A 24,307-nucleotide genomic window follows, 5' to 3' on the forward strand; every position below is an offset into this window, starting at 1 on the left:
CGAGGCCAACACAGAGCTTGTCCGCTTATCACTGTGAAGTCCTCAACCACAGATGCTTTACGAGGAGAAGTCCAAGTGCTCCTTTTGGGTATGGACATGTTTGTGATGTTAGTTGAACTCAGTCTCAGCAGATGTTACCACTCCTTCAGAAGAGTTCCTTCCTCTGTGTGGATTCAGACTTCTCTGATATAACCATCACTGGTCCTGCAGGGCAGTGTGTGCCAGGGTTCCAGCTCAAGAAATACTGGAATGTATTTCCAAGTATTTGGAAGCCCAGAGATACTGGAATGAAGGAACCAGCCCAAGAGAGTCTACAGAAAGGAAACAAATAGACTTGGCTGAGAACAATTCAGGCTGATGTCCTACTTATGGGGTCATTTTAGGTTAAATAATACATTTGGGGAAATGCTGATGATGGATTATATCATTTCGTTGACATTTCTTTAGGGAAACATGAAGTAAAAACACTCTAAGAGCAGTTGGGGGGGTTGGCAATTCCTTTGAAGGGAGCAGAAGTTGCCACTGTCACTGGGGTATGTGTGTGTGGTGGCCAGGTACCTTCAACTTCAAGAAATACTGGCTAAAGGTCACAATGGACGAGAGCCTGAGGAAACGGGGAAGGCAGCTCTCAGCACCGAAGGAGGCAAACTGCGGTACAGCCAGTGTAGACCGTGTTGGAGCAGATCGCACCATGCTCCTGAGCTGGGTGGCAGCTGACAACCCCCAGACATGGGGAAACATCTAAGAAATTCCTTAGGCCTCTCAGCTATTCTTGGGGAGAAGAATGGATTTTCCTGTAGCTGAGCAGAATAGGGGTTCAAGTGATTCTGATTTGGAAAATACATGGGGTCTAGTGAGACCCGCACATGGAGGAAAACCTGAATCTGCAGCATCCAAAAGACTGCTTGCCAGAGAGGAGCCGCCCAGGAAGTGTTTGCACCACTGAATGGACCTCACTTCCCAGGCTGGTGACCCCAGAACTAGCTGTTACCTAAGCCCGAGACCTTGAGGCTTCCTGAACCAGCTGTGTGACTGAGCAAGCTTTTGTCACTCTGGCTCATGCAAAGTGGCACTCATTCAGGATCATCAAAAAGAGGGGATCGATGCTTTATTCATTTGGTTGCCCTTGTTCAACACAAGCTGCCCATGTCTTAGGAGTGAGGGCGACCCTCAACCCCTGTGTGTAATCATAAAATAAAGAACGTCTAATTTCCTCCCTTCCCCGTCTTCTACATTCAGCTTCTTCCACTCCTTAGCAGCTTACTTCATTTGAAATAGTTTCAGAAATGTCTAAAAGTCATTTTGAGTGAAATTATCTCTCTGTAAGATGAAGGAAAGGACGTTTTCTTTGATTTATTTTTCCTCTTTCCCCCAGTTTTCCAGCACACTATCACACAGATGGTAGAGATCTGCGAACTTATTAACATACATCTGAGGTATGACAAATCAAAGGCACAGATGAACAAAAAAAAAACCAGTTAACCAATTGCCTGGTTTCTCTTTTGCCTCATTTAACTCTTCAGTTGCTCTTCCCACTGCTAACCCACAAGGCCAGTCGCGATGGCCTGCCCAGTGAAATCGTGCAGGATAAGCTGAGGTCGCAAAGAGAAAAGACAGCTTTCATTGGCATGAACCCCTTTTCCTTACCCTGACCTTCTTTTAAAGTGGCTTCTTTCAGTTTTCTTTGCTTAAGAATAAAACGTGCAATTGAACTAAAACAGAGCACCACTAACAGTCACATCTGAGAATCCTGGACTCCAGTTGAATCCGGGCTGATGACGACCTGCTGTTTTTACTTCTTTTATTCAACGGTAAACCCAACTCTCCAGTTTCTTTCTGCAAAAACTCCTTTTATCTTGCTGTTTAAAAGAATCTCATTAGCACATTTTGTCTTTCTTTAAGAATGTTACTGAGTGTTAACCATAGCAAAAGGAACTCTGTAATCAGCCACAATCTTTGAATATTCTCCCTCAGTTTGTAGAAGGAATGAGATCATCAAAACAATCCTTGACACCCCCCCCCCCCCCCCCCCCCCCAAGAAGAAAACAACCACCAACTTGAGCAGAGTCAGAGAAATGAGGCTGGTGGGGAAGTTTCCCTGAGTGATAAACAAATCAATGATCCTCCATAAAAGAAGAAAAGATCTGAGTGTTCTCCAGATTTCGTTAGGAAAGAAATCATTACATATGCAGCCATGAGCCCTTTTCTTGTTTTTCAACAAGCCACTCAAATGCCCAGAGACAGCTGGGAAATGTTCTTTGCAGGAGTGTCGACGTGCAGCAGATCTCCCTGGGTCCAAGATAAGGTGGAATCTTGTCGGTGGCCACTCTTTGCAAGGCTTCCTACTTCCCCTTTACTCCCACGAAATCCATTGTCACCCAAAGAATTCTACCGTTGTGGCCTCAGAGAAAGCCCTCCACGTGTTGGAACACATTTCAGTACATTTCTGGAATGAGGAGATACCCCTGAACAAGCCGTAGGCTGTGGGCAAGGAGTCTGGAGCACCCTGGCCTTTTCTTCTCCGGTCATCTCCAATTCACCAGACCTCATTTGTAGCAGCCAATTCATGAATCAAAACTATGATGCCGTGGGGGAGTCATTTCTTTCCTTCTTTAAGAATTGATGTGTATGAAAGATGGACACGTTTCCGTTTTCACGGCAAGTGCATTTTATTTAACATGTGAGGGGGAAGCCCAATCTATTGTAACTGAGTATTTCAAAGCACTCTATTCTTTTGTGTATATAAGAAGTAAGTAAATTTGGTTGCTGCAACACAAAGTTAAAAAAAAAAAGAATGTTAGAACATTAGAAGTAAAGTTTTCCCCTCAACCCTCTCTTCCTAATCTCAATCCCCAGAGAGAAGCATTGTCAATTAGGTAATGGGCTTTCAATGAAAAGGATGAAATTGCATCAAATTAAGCCTGTCCCCACCTTTGGGTCACTGGGAAGTAAAGATATCAAGATGCAATTATTAATTTGCCACCATTCTTGTCTTGCTTTCACCTTCACATTCAAGAAAGGGTCGTACTTAGCACCACAGGACTAGTTCACATTCCAGCACCTGGCTCAGCAGTGCTGTTGCCCAAATTTTATACACATTCTGGTTGAACTCATTTACCCTCATACTTTGGTTCCTGTAGGCTACAATTCCCAACCCAAGCCTTGTGTGCCTACCAGAGAGACAGACATACCTTTCTGGAGGAGTCCTATGTTTCTCAGACACACCTTGGGACTGACGCAATGGTCAGTCCCACTCCTGTCTATGGTTCATCGTGCCTCTCTCTACCCAAGTTACCGAGCCAGAAAACCAGAAAGCATCCTAGGCTCTGCCCTTCATGACCCACCTCCCGTCCCATTCATCATCAAGCTCTCTGCATCTTCCTCTCTAAACCTCTTTCAAATCCACACTGCCTCCCACTGAATTGATTCATAGCTTCATCTCTTCTCACCCAGATTGCTGAGATTCTGCCAACTTTGTCTGCAAAGCACATCTCAAATCAGCGGTCTTGCCCACATTTCCAATGCCACAGCCTCTTCCTTGCCAGGGACAACTGAACCAGCTTCCCAGCAGATTTCCCTGCTTCCAGACGTGCTTTGCAGACTAGCCAGGATGACTCCTGCTCATCCTTTGGTCCCCGAATAAATGTCACTGCCTAAGGAGGCCTTCCCTTGGCCACCCTTGAGGTGGAGCCCCTCTCCCTCCATACTTAACTGGGACATCATGAGATTCCCCCCAGAGCACTCACTGCAATTTGTAAATATATATTTATTTTGATGTCTATTTATTTGAACTGGACTCTCTCGTTGTAAGCTGTTTGGGTCACTACTCTAGCCCCAGGACCTAGGCTGTCACCTGGCACGTGGCAGGCATCCAAAAAATATGTGTTGAATGAATGAATGACTGGAGTTCCGTAACTGTTCTCCCTCTCCCGTCCTTCTGTTACTCTAGTCTCAAGCTGGAAAAGGTTTTCTAGGTTGCAATTATCATCTCATCATCTACTGCTTAAAATTTTAGCCAGGGAATTACAAGAGTCAATTCAAACTCCTTTATGCTGTCATTTTCCCAGACACAGCTCATGCTGGTGCTCTCTACACTGACCCACCTACATCGCTGCCATTTCCCCAGTGGGCCACACGCTTGTGATTCTGTGTCCCCTTTTCCTTCCTCAGCGGTCCCACTCACTGTGTCCTCATCTCAAAGCCTCCCTCAGTTCTTCACACACTGGGCTTGGTGCTACTTCTACTACAGTTTTAAGCTTTTAAAAAAAAGTTAAGCAGGGGCGCCTGGGTGGCTCAGTCGTTAAGCGTCTGCCTTCGGCTCAGGTCATGATCCCAGGGTCCTGGGATCGAGCCCCGCATCGGACTCTGTGCTCAACACAGAGTCTGCTTAAGACTCTCTCTCTCCCGGGGTGCCTGGGTGGCTCAGTCGTTAAGCGTCTGCCTTGCTCAGGTCATGATCCCAGGGTCCTGGGATCGAGCCCCGCATCGGGCTCCCTGTTCGGCGGGAAGCCTGCTTCTCCCTCTCCCGCTCCCCCTGCTGGTGTTCCCTCTCTCGCTGTGTCTCTCTCTGTCAAATAAATAAATAAAATCTTTAAAAAAAAAAAAAAAGTTAAGCAGCTATGTCCCCCCACCCACCCACCCCCACCCCTGCCCTGGTTTGTCTATTTCTTGAGGACAAGCACCAGGCCATTCATTTTATACCTCCAGTACTTTCCATCGTACTTAGAAAATAGTGGGCCCTCAACAAAATTTTATTAACGGGGCAATCCTCACAATAATTACCATCTGAAAAAGCAAAGACAGCAACAGGACAGACCTGTCAGACCAATGCTGGCTACAAACACCGGTCACCCACATGGCTGTGTGCCGGCCGGATGGCAGCAGGTCTGATGAGCCAGGGAAGGAATGAATGCATGAGCAAACCCCTAAGACCCTCCTTTCTGTGCCCGTCCCTCTGCTTCTCCCAAGGACAAGCAGCAACAGAGTCCCTCCCTCTCTCTGTCCAGACCTGCCACGGTAGCTGTTCTCGAACGCTCCCACCAGCCTGGCCATCCACATCAGGCTCCAGACAGCCCTGTCGGCACGTCTGTTTGAGTTGTAACCACAGCACTTGGTGCCATTTGTCTTGAGAGAGGTTCCCTTGAAACACATTCATGCCCCACGTTGAGTGAACACAGTTCAGCAGCAGAGTGATTTATTGTTCGGGGAGTAATTATCAGAACTTCTTGTCAACTCTGCTCCATTTCACGGAGGGGGAGAAAAGATGTATTTGGAACAAAACAAGCCCAGGACACAGCACTTGTAGGAATTAGCTGATGAATGAGCGATAGAAGGCACAATGCCGGCCCTAGTGGGGGATGTCATTCTCACCAGATGAACTCAAGCCAACCTGCTTCTAAATAAATACGAGTCTCCGCGGTCAGAGCAGCGCACGTGGGGCTGACTCTGCGGTTTCCCCTGCTCTCCTCCCCTGAGCAGGGGTCCTATCAATGGAGGTCAGAGTAGCTTTTTACCTTTTTCCTTTTCTTCATATGGTTCAGCTCAGCCAACGGGCCTGCTGTAAATATGCTACCCTCTCCCCATCCCCGGGAAAGGGTCAGTTCTAATCTCTAGCCTGACTCTCACCTATACCTCAGCCCTAGAAATCCCTGGAATAAATGAAGTTGCCATTCCAGAATGAGGAGGAGGTGTACTGTCATTCTCTGGCAAACAGCAGGTAACGATACAATGTGTCAGATGGTGACAAGGGGTATATTTGATATCTGATACATGTCACATCAGAGACACCAACATAAATTTGAAATAGGATTCCGTAATGACCTCATGAGATTGCTAATAATCCAGAGAACACAGGGTCCAGGGAGTTGGCTGGTGGTGCAGTCCAATGAGTTAACATCTCTGTGTCTGACCGTTTATAATCCAATTTGATGCCCGAATTGGATTTGATCCACTTTGCAGGAAGGAAAGGAAGATAAATCAGAGATTGGGAGTAGAGAAATTATACTTTGTTAGTTCTGCTTAGATCATGGGCATTTTGCATCTAATGTCATCTTTACCGCAATCCGGAGAAATCCACACATAAGCCAGGCGTCTGCGCTCCCAGTTTACAGATCAACAGCATGGGATCCAGAAGGTCAGGGAACACTCCACACACATGGAACACTGGGGCAGAGAAGATGCTGGGCTGCAGATCCCCGGTGTGGTGCCCTAAAACCCTTCCCACCGAATCATGTTGCTTCTTAGTAAAATGAGCTTCGGGCTCTCTAAAGTGGTAACATAATAATAGCAACTAACAGTCATAACATCTCTGTGCTCGGCACTGTTTCAGGACTTCATATGCATCCACTCCCCTAAGCCTCCCAACAAATTTATACACTGGAGTCTACCTTACTCCCATTCTGCAGATGAGCAAACCGAGGCACCACAAGGTAAGGCAACTGACAAGTGCTAGTAAAAGGTAGGGCTGGACTTCGGAACTAGGCGGGTTGCCTCCCAGGCCTGGGCTCTGCCTACCATATTATAGAAACTTCAACACAAATTGGTGCTACATATCTCAGCTAGAAGGTCAACCATCCTACCTATTGCAGAACTCCCCAGCACCTCGTCACTGACCTCCGACCCCCAGGTTGATGGAACTGCCCACCTTGGCCAGAGAGAGAACCGAGGCCCTGCGCATCTTGATTCTGGACGAGCGTGAGGCTGACCTTTGGGAAGGACGCTGTAATCAGATGGAAGAAAAGAGGCCATTCTTTGGAGACAAGCCATTAGCACTTAGGAATAATATTTTCAATTTCTTTTGCTTCTGCCTCGCTGAGGAATCATAGGCTATCTATTCTAATTTTATTTTTAATGTTTGTGTGATGGGTTAGCTGAGCTATTCCTCCCCCGACCTCGCCAGCATGGCATTATCTCTTTCCTTTCTATTTCCCCGAGGGAGCCTTGGGTTGAGCTGTGTGCTTGTTATCCAGAATGTATTAATAGCCCTCTCTGTCCAACAGCGTGCCGTTGTTCCTCCAACGTGAACATGAGGAGAGCAGGGAACACAGTATTCTTTTGGGTTAAAAAAGTAAATAAAAAGACAGTGTGTGGGAAGTGTGGAGAATCGGTTAAGGAAGGGAGAGTGTAATGTATGTTATCTGGAATAAGAAGATGCTGGTCTCCTTGCAAAGCAAATAAGGCTGTTGCGGAGCATGGACGCCCCCTCTGCCCGGCAGCGGGACAAGCACCTCAGAAACTTTTTTTCAACCACTCATTTCAGGCTGGGAGGTGAAGTCTAGAAATACGGATTCTGTTCTCTGTAATTTGGGGGTAATCATGGTTTCTAAAAATAGAATCAGGACACAGGGTTATGGGCAATTTGCAGGTGCCAGGAGTAGTCCAAGAGACAGTGGGAATTCTCAAGGCTGGGACCCCCGATATTTCTGGGGCTTGTAGAGATGGGGAAGAGGGCTGTAGGGGTCAGTCCTGGAGGGTAGGTTCCAGCGCAGGGCTTCTGCTGCCTGAATCAGACGCAGTGTGATTGAATTGAGTGAATGAGTGGACAGTGTCTATAGCAGTTCGCAGCATCGAATGGCGGCATTTCCGGCATCATGTGAGCCTAGATGGAGGGCCATCTGCAGGTGGGCAGGCTGCCGGGATCAACGAAATCACACTTCGTGGCCTCGCGGTTGTGCTGTGCTGCTGAGCACAGAGAGTAAGGTAGAAAACACTGAGTTGTTTATTACTACTACTATTATTGTGAATTATTGTCATTGTTCTTATGAATGAGAATTTCCTAAGTTATTCTTAAAGGAGATACTCTCAACTCACATTTCCACCCAAAATGAATAGACAGCAAAATGCTCCCAACCCTTCATCCCAGCCCACACCCCACAGATACCAAGATTTCCTGAATTCCCATTTCCTCCTGCCCTGGCCCCTGGGAGAGGGGAATGGAGGTGTACACAGAGAATTACATCCAGAAGTGACCACAGACGTCCCCACCACGTCACCATCTATACCCCACAGATTACCCTCTTAATTGGTGTGGCTTGAGAAAAAGCAAAGCTTTTCCAGTCCGTCGTGTGTCCCTCCTGCACTGCCTGGAGCATAGCTGGTGAGATCTCCAACTTACCCCACTCCTGAAGGGCCTCAGAGCTTTTAACTGGTACAAGATTTTGTTTTCTAAGAAGGTTGCTGATGAATTAGCTAATGCATTCTTTGCGATTGGTGTACCTAATGGGAGCTCATTATCTCTCCAGTCTGCTGGAGCTGTGGTTTCCCCAACCCAAATACAAACCAGAAGGACCAGAGTGCTGGTTCAACTGTGGACTCCCAAGCCCCACCTCCCAGACCCGTGGAGGCAGGTCCTCTTGGAGGAGGGCTCAGCCATTGGCATTTTACGTGAGTTCTCCAGGTGATTCCTTGTGTCATCAGATTGGGGACCATTGACAAGAGAGGGAACCTTATGCTAAGGGAGTAAGACGCTCCTCAGGTGGGTTAAATGAAAGAACGTGCCACAAGTAGGAGTTGGTGGAAAGACCCAGTGGAGGTTCCAGTAAGTGACAGGACAATTATTGAAGAGGTCTGGGGACACCAAGGAGGGCATCTGGGCTTTGGGGCATCAAAATAAGGAATAAGGTTGTTCGAAATCCAACAACGCCTACATTATGGTCCTGCCTCTGAGCAGTATGGCCCCTAGAGACCGCCTTGCTCTGTCGGCCAATATGGACAGGAATATTTTTCTCCCAGCAACCCTGTCCCTGCTGGAGGCCAATCCTAAAACAAAGCTGGTCCACAAGCAAAGCATTCTGACTCTCCCTTCCTGGATCCCCCTCACAAGGGCCCTGTCCCAACCATCCCACCTTCATTTCCTGAGCAGATAAAGTCAGAGCAGAACCAAACCCATCCTCAATGACACAGCATACTCACACAAGCATTGCTTTAGTGCACAATTGTTTGAGAACCCTCCACTGGATCAACCTTGCTTTTCACTTTTAGTTGTACAAACAGCCGCTCTTAGCCTTCAGTTCCCTGACAAGCCAAATTATCACACAAGAAATAGCCCTGACCACAGTGACTCTGGCAAGACAAACCCCAAGACGGCAGAGGTGGCTTCAGCCAAACTCACTTCTGTTTTCCGGCGGGCTCTACGACAAAGCCCTCAAGGAAGGCTCCCCACGCCCCAGGACGGCTCCCATGCATCTCTGCATCCTGGAAAAACCCTCCATCTCCTGCTCTTTCAAGACAACAGCAGTAGGCATCTGCCCCACATCTTCCACGATCCAGGCTTTTTGCCCAACATTTCATGTACATTATTGCTCATCTTGATCACAATTCTGCAATATATATGTTTCCTAGCTCAGAAAAGCAGGTTTCACAGAAATTCAGTGCCTCCTCCCAAATCACACAGCCAATAAGTGGGCTTTTTGGTGTTCCAGTATTCCAAGAAGCCAGGGTATTTTAATAACTGAGATTTGAGTACATTGTTGTTGTAAAAAGTGATTTTAATATTTTAAAAAATATGAACTCTGAATCACTTATGTTTTCTGCTCAAGATCAATGACTCGATTATTCCATTAAAAAAAAAAAAACAAGAAACAAAAAACACCTCTATCCAAACTGCAGGTCTAAGCAGGGGTCTACTGCAGGTCTAAGCAGGGGTCTGCCTGAGCGGGCCATATATTGTGCTATTACAAAGTTTCTCTTTCAAGAATGAATCATACTCCAGTTTTAAATTTTTCCAAACAAGTGGGATGCGAAGATGGTGGGGTGAAATTTGATAAGTTACACTGCACTGGACTCATCATCTACTTGATGAAAGCAAAGGGACAAAGACCAAAGAGCATTCTCTCATAGAAACAGTAGCAAAAACATACAGAGCACCTGTATTAGTGAGCTTGGGCTGCCGTGACCGAACACCACAGACTGGGTGGTTACAAAAACAGAAATTTATTTCTCACAGTTCTGGAGGCTGGAAGTCCAAGCGCAGAGCATGGGCAAGTTTGGTTTCTTGTGAGGCCTCTCTCCTTGGTGTGCAGACGGACATCTTAGCACTATGTCCTCACATGGTCTTGTCCCTGGGCGAGCATCCCTGGTCTCTTCCTCTTCTTAGAAGGCCACCAGTCATATTGGATTAGGGCCACATCCTATTTAGCCTTCCTTACCTCCTGGAAAGCCCTATTCTAAATACAGTCAGGTTGGAACTTTGGGCTTCAAAGTACGAATTTTAAGGGTGACACAATTCAGTTCATAACAGCACCTTATCAGCTGGAGTGCAGTCCATGAAAAGAAAATGTTCCCACACATCTCTGGTGGCACCTCCTTATGTAACACAAAACGCATCTCCCAGGTGTCAACCCCGTCTTCATTTTTGGGCATTTCACTCCAGATTCTGGGCATGTGTGTTTCCATTTTTAAGCAGACCTGCTTGCAGGCCACTTTTCCTCCTGAACATTATATAATAAACGTTTTCTCACAAGTTAGTTGCTATAATCTTCATCTCAATGGTTTCATATTTTTCTGCACAACGTGGCACACTAAGCATTAAACGTTCTCAGTGAGAGAGGGACAAAGCTACTCTGGAAGCCGCCCTGGGAGGGTCTGAGGAGAAAGGCAGCCACTGATAGCCCCTCCTTCCCTGGTCCAGCTGGGGGAACAAGATGGAGGACTGAGGTAACTCTGGGGAGACATGGGTCTTCTCAGTGAAAGATGGATTTTTTTGTAGGAGGCAGTATTTCTCATCGGACACCCTTGGATTTTGATCTTCTCATTAGTCACTTCCTAGCAAATGATCCTGGTGAATAACCTCTGCTCTGAGGCCTGGATTCTCACTCTGTGAAAGGAGAATGCCTACCTCACAGGGTTCAGGATTACATAGCATGTAAGGTGTCTAGCATTCTGTAGGCGCTCTGGAGACCTTAGATGAACAGCTGAGGAGAAGAGGATCATTAGAATCCCCTTCAAACACACTGCACAAATGGGCTTGAGATGAGATACACCTAAATTCCAGTGTCTACCCTGTTCCCCCACTTCCTGAGGTCTCAACCCAGCTCACCAGTTACCTGTTAAGAGATCTTAGGCAAATTTTCACCTCTCTGCACCTCAGTTTGTGATAATAATACCTAATAATGGAGTTGTTGTGAGACTTAATGCATGTATTCTAAAGTGCTTGGACATGATACTTCTTGATAACTGGAAGATAGTAAGTTGCATTTTGTGTAGTATTTCATTTATCCAGAGAGGATACTGGAAACCAGATCTCAGCTTTGTTCTGGCTATGTGACATAGAAAGTTACTTCACATCCCTGAGCCTCAGTTTTCTCAATGATAAAGTAAAGTGATAATAATGATTATTACAGAGTATATTATAGGGTATATAATAACAATAATGTCAGGTAATGGATGCTTAAAAATTAAATAGATTATCCCAAATCCTGATACAGTGCCTGGCACATGGAAAGTTTCCATAAATCTTCGTGAATCAAAGAGGAAAGAAAGAAGCCTTGAGGAGTCCCAACCCACTGATGAACAGCATGGAAGCAACGGTTTGGGCTCTCTTTCCTAAGTGTTCATCACCGCTGTGGGCTCCCGCATCTGACATTCTGAGTCCTCAAGTAGTTTCCATCGTTCAAGATGGAAGTCCTCTCCTCAAGAAAACAGGCAAGGAAGAAGAGTAATTGCCCTGGAAACCCTTCCATGTGGACAGAGGAGGAGCCCAGCTTAGGTATTAAAACCTCAGTTCCATTTTAAGCATCTCTAATTCTTCCAATACAAACTGGTACCATATTTATCTTCCTAAAGCCCAACCCCAAACAAGGCACTGTCCAGCCTAAAAAATACTGTTTTCTTATTTAGTGGAGCAAATTATGTTAAGAAAAATAAAAAATCGTCAGACTCAGTATTCAGAACCCTCCACTCCAGAACATGGTCGCCATCCCTCTGGCCTTACCTCCCACGAATCTCCAAAGTTATCGCCATGTGCTGAGCCAGCCCCATTGCTTACTGATCCTGGATCACTTTCCTATGAGTTATCTCATTGCTTACTGAGCCTGGATCACTTTCCTGTGTGTTATCCCATTGTTTACTGAGCCTAAGTCACTTGAGTTCATCCCTCTATGTCTTTGATTGCGCTGTTTTCTCCACTTCATCCATCTCCCTCTGTTAAAATTCTGTCCAATCTTCACGAGGTATCTACTCTTGGGACACCTCACTGACTCTTCCCTATCTGTTGTGCTGTCTCATTCATTTTACTCCAATCACCTCTTAACTGTTTCTTTCATTTGATATTTAACTATAACAGTTGTTTTTATGTCAATTCTTATCCCCATTTGCCCACTCCATATTGAACTATAACATCCTTTAGGGCCAGGAAGACCATGCCTAGCCTCACACTTTGCAGTGTACACATTCAAATGCTTGTTGAATTCAGTTATACTTGCCAGGATCCAGAAGCCAGGCAAAGGGTTTTTTTTTAATGGTTTGGATTTTTAAAAATCCAGTTCAAGTATTTATTTAGCAATCATTGTATGCACATTTGTTAGGTGGCAAGAACTAATTTTTTTTAATGACTCTTGACAAGATTTCAAGATGACATTAGTAAGACCAATGTCGGGACTTGACTGAGGCTAAGGAAGCCAACTGCGCCAATGCAGGATGCAAAGAGCCCATAATTCTAGCAGCCCACCAGAGGGGCCCAAAGGGAGTAAGCATAACGTGTGACCCCTCTTGCTGCAGTGGCAAGATGGCAAGCTCAGATTACCTGGGACAATGCTCATAGGAATGGTCACTAGATCCAAAGACATGGTCACAAAATGGCATCAAGTCATTTGTGTGTGTGTGAGAGAGAGCATTTGTTCCCCAATGAATCTGACTCCTTTTTTCCTTACATATATTAGGAATATTAATGTTGCTTAGGTTTCTCTCTGGTAGGGCTCATCCAGAAAATTTCAGAATTCTAAGAACTTTTACGATCTTCAGGAAAGTGAGAATTTGACTGGGTTATTTTCTGTGAAGGCCTGGATATGAAAACTGGACCCCTCTGAAAAAACCCGATCCACAAAATATGCAACTGATGGGTCACTAAACTCTACCCTGAAACTAATAATACACTATATATTAACTAATTTGAATTTAAAAAACAAAAACAAAAAAAACCCCAGATCCACAAAACCCACAAACCAGAACAAACCACACTATGAAGACTTCCTAAACTAGCTACAGAAAGAGTACACTTGTATCACAACAACAGTTAATGATGAGTAATAATTGGCCAAAATTACAACTAATTGTATATTAGAACTAATTTTATATTAGAAAAACTAAGAAAGCACTTACCTTATGAAAGATGGCCTCTCTTACAGGCTGGTAGATACATCATCCAAAAGCAAAAGGCATGTGACGAGTGGGGGTATGTATGTATTTCTGTGTAAAAAAAATATTTTTTAGAATTCTATTTTAATCTATTTATTGGTTTTTAAACTATTTCACTTTACATTTTAAGTAGTTTTTATAGGGTTTAAAGCATACATCTTTATCTTTTCACAGCTTACTTATTGTTAATGCCATACCACTTTACATAAAATACAAAGAATCTTGCAAACTTATGGGTAGATTAATCTCTGTATGCTAAAGTTGTCATATGTATTACATTTATGTACATTATGAATCTCACAATATCATGATATAATTTTTGCTTTCAATTAGTAATGTGTATTTTTATTTTGAAGATCTGTCATTTGGACATATACATTTATGATTGGAGGCATACACATTTCTGATTAATTCACCCTTTGTCATTATAAAATGTCCCTCTTTAACTTGGTAATACCTTTTGTTGTGATGTCTATTATCTGACATTAATAGAGTTACCCCAGTGTTCTTTTTTTTTTAAAGATTTTATTTATTTATTTGAGAGAGAGAGACTGAGAGAGAGAGAGCATGAGAGGGGGGGAGGGTCGGGAGGGTCAGAGGGAGAAGCAGACTCCCCGCCGAGCAGGGAGCCCAATGCGGGACTCAATTCAGGGACTCCAGGATCATGACCTGAGCCGAAGGCAGTCGCCCAACCAACTGAGCCACCCAGGCACCCTACCCCAGTGTTCTTATGCTGTTTACATGGCGCATCTTTTAATACCCATTACTTCAACCTATCTATGTCTTTACATTTAAAGCACATTTTTCATTTTGCGGTGGAGTTTTGCTTTTTTCTCTCTCTCTTCTGACAATCTATCCCTCTTTTTTTTTAAGATTTACTTATTTATTTTTGAGAGAGAGAGTCCACGATCAGGGAAAGGAGGAGAGAGAGAGGGAGAGAGAGAATCCTCAAGCAGACTACTGAGCATGGAGCCTGACATGGGGCTCGATCTCAGGACCCCAAGATCATGACCTGAGGCAAAATCAAGACTCAGACACTTAACTGAATGAGCCACCCAGGTGCCCCCAATCTATCCCTCTTAATTGGAATGTTTAGTACATTTACATTTAGTGTACTTTTTTATATGGTAGGATTCAGGTCTACCATCTTACTATTTGCTTTGTGTTTTTTCCATCTGTTTTTAGTTTCTCTGTTCTTATTTTTGTTGGGATTAATTGGGTACTTATTAGAACTCTCTGTATTTTTATGATCATAGATGACATCCCTGGTTACCTGTCACCCTCATTGTCTCCAGTTTCCTGCTTCTTACAATTCTCTAGGTCTAGTCATAAAGTACATCAGAACTTGAGGATTTACACTTTATATGACCTAGTAATCTAATTCATCTAATATATTCAGCTTGTCAGACTGAGAAATATCTGAACACCTGCTAGGTTCCATGCAGATGACACAACACAGGATGCTTTCATTCAGTCCCTCTCCTTTAGCAAGTTTAAGGCACTAAAATTTCCTTCCAGGAGATTCCAATTGTCCCCTACCTTTAATGATAACATCCTTCGTGGATTCAAGTGTTTGTTCACTAGCCAACCTTGGTCTTTCCTCTAGGTCTAGTCAAGTGATTGCCTTTGCCTTCCTAGGGACATCTGGAAGAGGGGACCTTCCCTCTTTCTCACTCAGTAACCCTCACTTGGCTTCTGGTCCAAACTGAGTCAGCTTCATGTCTTTCTCCCTCATAGGAACCAGGTGTCTACTTCAGCTTGCCTGGAAGCCCTGGTTGCTGTCTCTCTGCCTCCTCTTCTAGTCTAAGTTTTCTTGAAATGTCCCACAGAATCACATACCTTCAATTCATTATATTAGATCCTCCTCCTCTCCATCCCTTTTCCATTTAGTTTATACTTTATCCTGTGACTTTCTTTCTTTTTTCTCTTGAATTTTTCTCAACAAGTATCTTTTAGTTCTCAAAACTGTGACCCTGAGCTTTACCAATTTCATTCCCACTTAGGGACCTCTTTCAATTAATCATAAAAATGTTCAACCAGTGAGAAAAGCAGGCCCCAATACAATCATAGATGGGCTTCTTCTGTATTCCTCAGAGGGTCTCCTTCACTTTCTTTGCAGGCAGGTAAGCGTGTGTTACATTTGTCTAAGCAGAAGGGAGATTCCTGAGCAGGGCAAGGAGGAGTGAAGGGAAGGGGGCAGGTGTGGGAGCCACATGTGTGGCTCGGTCTCTCACTGTGGTGGCCGTGGCATATTTATTAAGAAAGGTGAAGTGGTTGCCTCAGTAGCACATCTTACAGGGTCCAGGTTTTGGGTGGAGCAAAATGTAAAGCCAAAACAGCTGGCTGCAGAGCTGAGTCCCCCTCACAGTGGGCCTCTGTCTGTGCTCTTCATCTTGGGTTCTCAACCACATCTACATGTTAGTCATCTCAGGAGCTTAAAACACCCTGATGCAGGACACATCCTCAAGCAAATTAATTCAGGATCTTGGGGCTGGGCTCAGACGGTGCGTATTTTGTAAAGCTCTCCGGGTGATTTTAACATGCAGCCAGGGTTAGCAACCAGTGAAGTCACTGGTCTGGGTTCTCAGCAGAGACTGTAGTGGCCCCAGAGACCATCTTCCTGATTTTCTCCCTGCCATTTATCCTGACTCTCTCTGAGAACTTCCTTCCACCCAAGGAGCACAGTAACAGAGTATCTATAGTTGTGGTTTTCAATGGGAACAATCCCCTCCCCCTCAGGGGACACTGGGCAATGTCTGGAGGCATTTTGGGTTGTCACGCCCTGAGGAAGCAGTGAATAAAAGCCAGGGGTGCTGCTAAACATCCTACAATGAACAGGACAGCACCACCCCCCACAATGAAGAATTATCCAAGGCCAAATGTCAATAGTGCCGAGGTTGAGAAACCGTGGTCTACAGGGAAGGACGATGGGCTGCAGCAGCCTTAGGCCAGTAGCTTCTCACCCTGAACACAGTTAGGGAGCAGAGGGGATTCTGTGCAACCTTGGGCTCCAGTGCAATGTACCAGTTGTTGACTATAACACTGGACCTCATCTGCAAATCATAGTCCAGTTTGGCTAGTTGATCTGCTCTTATCAAAATAAGCCAGATATGAGGAAGGGCTAAAAGCATGAAAAACAAATTCCAGAGAGACCAGGGATGGTGAGAGAGAGAGAGAGAGTAAATGTCATTTGCAAAGTCCATAAACTCAGCAGGTACACTGTAGCTGTGCAAGACCATTGGCCCATGAAAAATTAATTCCAGTTTTCATTCAGTAGTAACTGGCATTTAAAAAAAAAAAAAAAGACAAGTAATTTTGAACGGTGCCATCCCAGCCAACGCCAACTAGTTGTCTATCTGGGGTAAGGCGCTGTCAATCACTGAGTCTGTGAAGCAGAAAAACAGTAATTTCAGAGAGCTTGCAAATCACCCAAACAGCAGCCTGTTTTCCAGTTCTTTTTTTCCATTTAAAAGCATTTGAGAATCAGCTAGATGGAAAGCACTCCTCTGAAAATTTGAAGATAGAAGGTTTATTGGTTCTCTTCAGACCAAAAGAGGGAAAATAAGGTAGTGGCCACAAAGAAAATGAAGTGTGCATTTCTCCCACTTCATATGTAATGAACAAAATAGTGAGACAGTCAAACTCAGTTGAGGAAAGAGAATGAGCTGTAGATCACTCCATTCACAGACTGTAACTAATGGGTGCCAGAGCCAGAGAAGACTCTGATTCCTCAACAAATAAAAATATCTGCCTTTTAGAGAAACATTGATATCTGTTAATATAGGCTGAAATTGTTGCTATGAAAATGGGGCCTTTAATTCATAATAACCAGCAACATCCAATTCCCACAGGGAGCTTGGAAATGGCAGGGGGAAGAAATTTTAGTTCTGTTTTGAGGCCAGACCTTTCTGGTTTGACAAGTGTTAACAGGAGCTGGTGAATGTTTTACGAGGAGCATGGTCATTAACGTGTCACCTTTTGAGATAGAGTGGGAGCCCCTTCCTATAAAGAAGATTTTAGAGCAGAGTCAAAAACTATGTCATGTTCTTTTTAACTCTGCAATGGAACACATCTAAAGAAGAATGATGAGTTAAAAATGTCCAAACTTTGGGGTTTTTTTTTTTTTTTCTGTGTCTGCTTGGTGTCACTTTATAAAGTTTTTGTTCTCATTTCATCTTACCAGAGGCCATTTTCTCTTGAGACTACAGAAAAAGGGTAATTGAATACATGGTGAAACACACATGATTGTGAAACATACATGATTCTCTACATTTACAACCATCCTAAAGCTAAAATCAGTGGATGTAACTGATCGCTTCATTCTCCTGGTACTGGGGTCCATTGCATATATTCTGAGTTTCCTCTAGGTCAAGAGAAGCAGGACCCAGGATTCTTGGATTCTTCATCCAAAATTCAGAATGAACATTTCCCTCTTTTCTCCCCCTTGGTCAAGAGGGCAAGTAACCAGAGCTGGTACTGAGGAGGGTTCCACCAATCCAACATAAAATTCAACATGGGATTAAGAGCTACACTTTTCAGGTGTTTTCTGGAATTGGTTCTCTACTCTATGGCCCTGGAACAAATGAAATCAATCTGACCCATATAAAGATCAAATCCGGGTTAGACACAGATAACATTTTAAAGAAATTATTTCTTCCATGTTCGGATGGAAGGTGGATGAAGAGATGCATGGGTGAACGGAAAAAAAGTAAATGGATGGGCCAATGGATGCATGAAGGAATGGAGAGATTGCTAACTGGATGGATGATGATGGATAAAGACACAAAGATGGGGCAATTGTTACATGGTTAAGGGAACAGAGACAAAAGGGTTTAATTCTGTCTGGCAGAAAGCAACACAGAGGCAGAAGACTTCAAGATAAAGCCTTTAAATGTTTCCAGAAGGAGATCGCTTAGAAGCAAAAAAGGTTTGAACCAATATGAGAAAAGGCAGAGTTTAAGCTGCGGTCAGAGTGATGAGTGGTCCAGGGTGGCGCAGGGTAAGAGTAACAAGAGATGAGGTTTTGTACAGGAAAGGATGATTTACCAGCTACTTACATTGCTACTTGAATGAGTTCTGTGGATTTTTATACCTCGGCACAACCATATTGTCATTGTAATGATATCCCATTAGCTTTTGCATTTCCTTCTGTTGGCAAGAAAATTTTCCAATATCAACTTATGTTCAAGTAGTCGGGAGCCTGGGAAGTAATTGACAACAGACAGACTACCAGGAGAAAAGCTGCTCAAAAGGAGTGGCTCCATGAACAGCCAGGGGTAAGGGTTTATAGGTCCACTTAGCAGGGTGTGGGTGGGCAAAGGGAACTTACTGCCTCACTGGGAAAGTACGGGAGGTTCTGATCCTGGACCCTTTTACACAATGTTCTTGAAATATTACAACGTTAAAGGTCAGTCGCCTCCCTGACTGTAGACTCCCTCGAAGGCAGGAGGAGGGTGGGTGGCGGCTGAATTCCTCAGAAGCCTTTATTTAGTCAGATAAGGGACATTCAGATAAGATTTCTTTCTGCATCTGCTATAACCCAAATGTTTTCAGTTTAATCTTTATGCCACTCTGGTCCCTTTATTTCTATGTCTCTTGTCTGGCTCTTTTACCATTCCAAAGTCATACTAAGGACCTTGGATTTTGTCCAGTGATAAGGAGAGCTTCTGAAGGGTTTGAGGTCGGGTGACCTGTGGAGAACTGGATCTGAACTTCCAAAAGCAAACCCCAACTCAAGAGCAGTGCCAGCAACAGCAAGACAAATGACCCCAGAGAGTGAGGCACATAGCCATGCCCAATGCTCAAGGCCCGCAGGAGTGCACGAGAGGAGGCTGACCACCATGCTGGGGACGCAGGGCAGGAGCGTGGCCCGCAGTAGGCTCTCTTCTGCCACCTAGTGGCAGCGTGGTGCCTGGCACAGGCTTTGATGTCTACAGACTGAGGTTCCTGCCCTGGCGCCATTCTCTCCTGTCTGTACAAGCTACTTATCTTCTTCGAGTCACAGTTTTGCCAATCAATTAAAGGGAATGATATTTATTTTATAAGATTACTATAAAAATTAAAATGAGAAAAAAATTGCAAAGTACAGGGCAGAGTGCCTGTCACATGGTGGATATCCAAGAGAAATTCTTTTCTTGCCTTTCTTCCCCATACCTCTCCTTGGAGAAACAGTAGTTTGGGTTTTTTTTTTTTTTTTTTTTTTTTTAAGATTTACTTATTTATTTATTTATTTGGTTTTAGAGAGAAAGTATGCGCTTGAGCTGGGGGAGGGGCCGAGGGAGAGAGAGAGAATCACAAGCAGACTCCCTGCTAAGCACAGAGCCTGATGTGGGGGTTGATCTCACGACCCTGAGATCATTACCTGGGCGGAAATCAAGGGTGGTTGGTCTCTTAACCAACTGAGCCACCCAGGCGCCCTGAGAGAATCAATAGTTTTCATCAGCACACGGCCACCTCACCGTATCCCATTTGAGAAATGTCTTTCCTCCATATTTCTTATGTAGCTAAGAACCAGATGAATAGCCTCTCCTTCCGCCTAGATCCTGGAGTTGTAACTAAAGAGTGTGAGAATTAGAAACATCTGTAGCTCACACCTTCCCACGTACACTGACATGATTTCACCATTCCACACTCTCATTATGACTTTACTTTTCCAAGAAATTCTTGCCCAAGGAAACCAGTTTATAATTTATTTCCTTGCTTGTTTCAGGAGCTTCCTGAAGATCTATATGCCCAAACAATAGACTATACAATTAGCCCTCATCAGGGTGGGAAGCATTTTCTCAGAAAAACAGATCACTCAGGATGCCTGGGTGGGTCAGTCAGTTAAGTGTCGGACTCTTGATTTCGGCTCAGGTCATGATCTCAGGGTTGTGGGATGAGCCCCATTCAGGCTCCACACTCAGCACCGAGTCTGCTGGACTCTCCCTCCCCCTCTGCTCCTCCCCCTGCTCGAGCTTGCACTTGGTCTCCCAAAATAAATAAATAAAATCTTAAAAAAAAAAAAAAAGGTAAGTAAAGAAAAACAGATCACTCTTTTTGGGCTTATCAAACATCACTTTACTCTCTTAGCCTCGTTCAAAACTCCTGTTTCACTGTGCCCACCATGCCCGAACAATGATATCACAAATTTTGCCAATCAGCATCTCCCTTTCTGGCATTGGAAGACCTGCCTTGAACTAACTGTAAAAACCTTACGAATACCCTGCCCTTGGCCTCCACGATCTCAGGCTAGCTCTAGCCCTGTGTGTGCAAGGGTTGCAGTGACATGCGGGGCTCTGCCTCATCACCAGGCTAGCACGGCGCAGCTTTCAGGGAGGCGGCGCCCTCCGTCCACGCGGGAATGGCTGCTGAGAGCTACCTGGCTTCTCCACCCCCAGGGGAAGTTACTGAGGGACCCCCCACCATCCGACCTTCCCTTCTCAATGGGGGTGGTTATCGGGAGCCTCCCATGCTTGCTTTATAACGAAAGATCCTAAGTAACCAGATCTGTCTCAAAATCACCCCTAACACGCTCTGTTAGCACATCTGCACTCTTTGGGGGAGTTCCCGTTCTGTTAGTTTATCTGCACTCTTGGGGACACATGGTACCTGTAGCCGGGGTTGGGACTTGGGCTCCAAGCCAGGACCAGGAAGAAACCTCAGGCTTGGGCCTGGGTGAAGAACCAGGACATAGTACTTCCCTTTTTCCCACTTTCGGGGGAAGGCAGCCTCCTCTGAGGGCCCACTTTTCCTGTTCATGTTTTGATACCACCTCTTGGCCAACCCGCCCCAAGGGTGACATGCTCCACCTGGACAGATGGGAAAGCCATGCATAGCCTGGGATCCTCCTGTCCTCAGAGAACCCTGGGGAGAGTTTGAGTTCAGACCGTTGATCCTGAGGATGTGCTACGCCATGTAACTTAACTGCGTTTGTCTCTGTGTGCCCCCTAAGAGAGATCCAGGAGGGAACGAGAGCTCCCTAGAATCCTCCCATAGCAAACAGCAAACCCGCCCTCAGCAGATGGGTGACTGCACGTGATCCCGGGTGCTCCCCAACACCAGGCCAGGGGTTTACTTTCCATGGCGCACTTGCTAGAAGTCGCCAAGTAGGAAGAAACGGGGGTGGCCACAGTTCTTTTCTCAACATTTCAAGTCTCGGAAAATGTTTCTAAAAAGGGAGCCTCAACTACGGGTAGGTAGATGGCCCTTTCCATTCCACCAAGAAACCTCGGGGACGTTAAGTGGAGAACAACTGTCAAGACCCAGGGATAAAAATCTAAACACGTCTGCCAGGAGCGAGTGGCACAAATCCCCCACAACCAGGATGTCTTCGCATATTGGTCTCACTTCACCTGCACTCACCAGCTTCGCCTGCCCACACAGTTAATCGTGACATGACATTGGATGCACGTCCCAGCGATCCTGTTTAACGGCTTCTGAAAGGACGGCCCGGCCAACAGGTGCGTGCGTTGGTCTCCGCAGACCGCAAGGCTTGATGGTGGTGTGGGCTCGGCCCCCGTGTGCTGATGGCTTCCCTGGTCGCAGGCTTGCTCTCAGATGGAAGGAGAGTGTCAGCGTTGCTAAAACACTAAAAGGAGCTCTGACTCTGAACCGAGTTGCCCTCTCACCCTTAATCATGCCCCACTTGGCCCCGTGTGAGAATAGGTGTCTTTCTGATTCAAGCATTTGGGAGCAGGAAGCGAGGGTCTGGGGCAGTTCTCAATCAGCTGACGACAAAGTGAGAAGCCCAGGAGGGCCAGGCATCCAACATGGGTGGGGGTGGGGTTCGGAATCCCCAGAAGGCAGCTGCCCTTCAGCTTCTGGGCATCCCCAGGCAGGGGGCTCCCAGTTGCCCTGCATTAGGCGGCCTCCGTGTCCACTCTCCCCTCCATCTAGGATGAAATATTTATCGAGCTATGCTTTGAGTAATAGAGGGGCTTTGACCTCCTGCAGAGCTGGGCTTCCAGCTTGAGAGACAAGACAAACATGTTTGAAATATTTAGTAACGATACCAAAGGCCAGAACAAGTGATTCAGAAATAATAGCAGCTGTAGAGTTCAGAGGAGAGAAAGATCAATAGGGGCCGGCATGATTAGGAGAGGCTTTCTAGAAGGTATCAGAACTGGGGGATAAGCTTTGTAGAGACCCAACGCAGCGGAGGTGCCTGGAATGACCACCGTGAAAATGAGATGGGGTTTTGAAGGTGGCTTGGAGAAACATCGATCGGGGTTACCTTGAGCCAGGGAGGAACAGGCAGGGGCGTAGCCGCAAGAGGAATGCTGTGGAAACAGGCCAACAGCCACTGCAGGAACCCCCTTGTTGAAAAGGGCCCACCCCTCATTTCCCTCTGGCAGAACCTCTCACAGGACATTCTACCCCAAAGCTGTCACTGGCTTATTCCTTCCAAAGACCTGGAAAAAAGGATAAGGAATTATTTAGGATTAACTGAAACTGAAGAGAACAAGTGAAAGTACTCAAGATACTTACTGAAGAGAACAAGTGAAAGTACTCAAAATACTTCTTGGGCATGTTCTACCCAAAACAGAGTTATCCTAATGGTACAAATTTGCTCCAAGGCACTCACATGCGAGAAAGGTCGCAATTCTTTATTTTTCCTAAATCCAATTACATATGGTGAAACAGCGTAGAGGGCACAGAACAGACCCACAGATATGCGTTCGCTTGATTTATGACAGAGGTGACACTACAGAGTCATGAGGAAAAGTTGATCCTTTTCATAAATAGTGCTGGGTCAACTGAATAGTCATGTTTTAAAAAAATGGATCTTTCCCCTCACATCATACACAAAATCAATACCGGGTGATTGTATGCAAGGACAATCACATAAGAGAATGTCCATCTGAATTTGAAACAGGCAAAGATTTGATAAAATAACACAAAAGCACACGGACCATCGAGGAAAACATTTGATAAACTGGAAAAGATTAAAATTGAGAACTTTTTGGGCGCCTGGGTGGCTCAGTCGGTTAAGCGACTGCCTTCGGCTCAGGTCATGATCCCAGGGTCCTGGGATCGAGTCCCGCATCGGGCTCTCTGCTCTGCATGGAGCCTGCTTCTCCCTCTCCCACTCCCCCTGCTTGTGTTCCCTCTCTCGCTGTGTCTCTCTCTGTCAAATAAATAAATAAAATCTTTAAAGGGGGCACCTGGGTGGCTCAGTCGTTAAGCGTCTGCCTTCGGCTCAGGTCATGATCTCAGGGTCCTGGGATCGAGCCCCGCATCAGGCTCCCTGCTCAGCGGGAAGCCTGCTTCTCCCTCTCCCACTCCCCCTACTTGTGTTCCCTCTCTCACTATCTCTCTGTCAAATAAATAAATAAAATCTTAAAAAAAAAAATCTTTAAAAAAAAAAAAATTGAGAACTTTTTGTTCATGAAAATCCACCATTAAGAGAGTAAATAGGGGCCCAAAGAGAGGAAAGTAATATTTCCAATGTATATATCTGATAAAGAAGTTGTTTCCAGAATATGTAAAGTACTCTCTCAAGTAAATAAGAACAAGATGGGCAAACCAACAGAACAACAAGAAAAACATGTGAACAGGCAACTCATTCATTAAGAGGATAACCAAATGGCCAATAAACATATGAAGTCACTCAAACTCATTAGCCAACAGGGAAATGCTCACTGAAAGTACAGTGACATCCTTTCACACATCCTCCAGCATGGCTAATATGGAAAAGGTACAAAGCCATGAGTTGGCAAGAACGTGGAACAACTGGAATTCTCACACAGTGCTGGTATTTGAGAAAATTTATAAACCACTCAGGAAAACCATTTGACAGGATCTACTAAAGCTGACCACACACAAACCCCTTGACCCACCAATTTCATTCCTAGTAGTTACCCAAAGGACGTGAAAATATGTTCACACAAAAATTTATACTCAAATGTTTAAAGCAGCCTCATTCATTATGGCTACAAACTGGAAACAATCAAATGTCTATCAACAGGAGAAAAAT

The 24,307-nt window shown here is 45.1% G+C and overlaps 1 long non-coding RNA gene across 1 annotated transcript; it reads right to left on the reverse strand.

Moving 5' to 3' along the window:
* Positions 1-209: 209 nt before the first annotated feature.
* On the reverse strand, positions 210-21,719 carry LOC110591564. The gene is made up of 3 exons (XR_002481029.1): positions 21,694-21,719; positions 13,315-13,401; positions 210-311 (listed from the first exon to the last, which is right to left on the reverse strand). It is a non-coding gene; the product is annotated as an uncharacterized LOC110591564 (long non-coding RNA).
* Between the last annotated feature and the right edge of the window lie 2,588 nt (positions 21,720-24,307).

Source organism: Neomonachus schauinslandi, chromosome 7 (assembly GCF_002201575.2).
Source record: "Neomonachus schauinslandi chromosome 7, ASM220157v2, whole genome shotgun sequence".
NCBI lineage: Eukaryota > Metazoa > Chordata > Mammalia > Carnivora > Phocidae > Neomonachus > Neomonachus schauinslandi.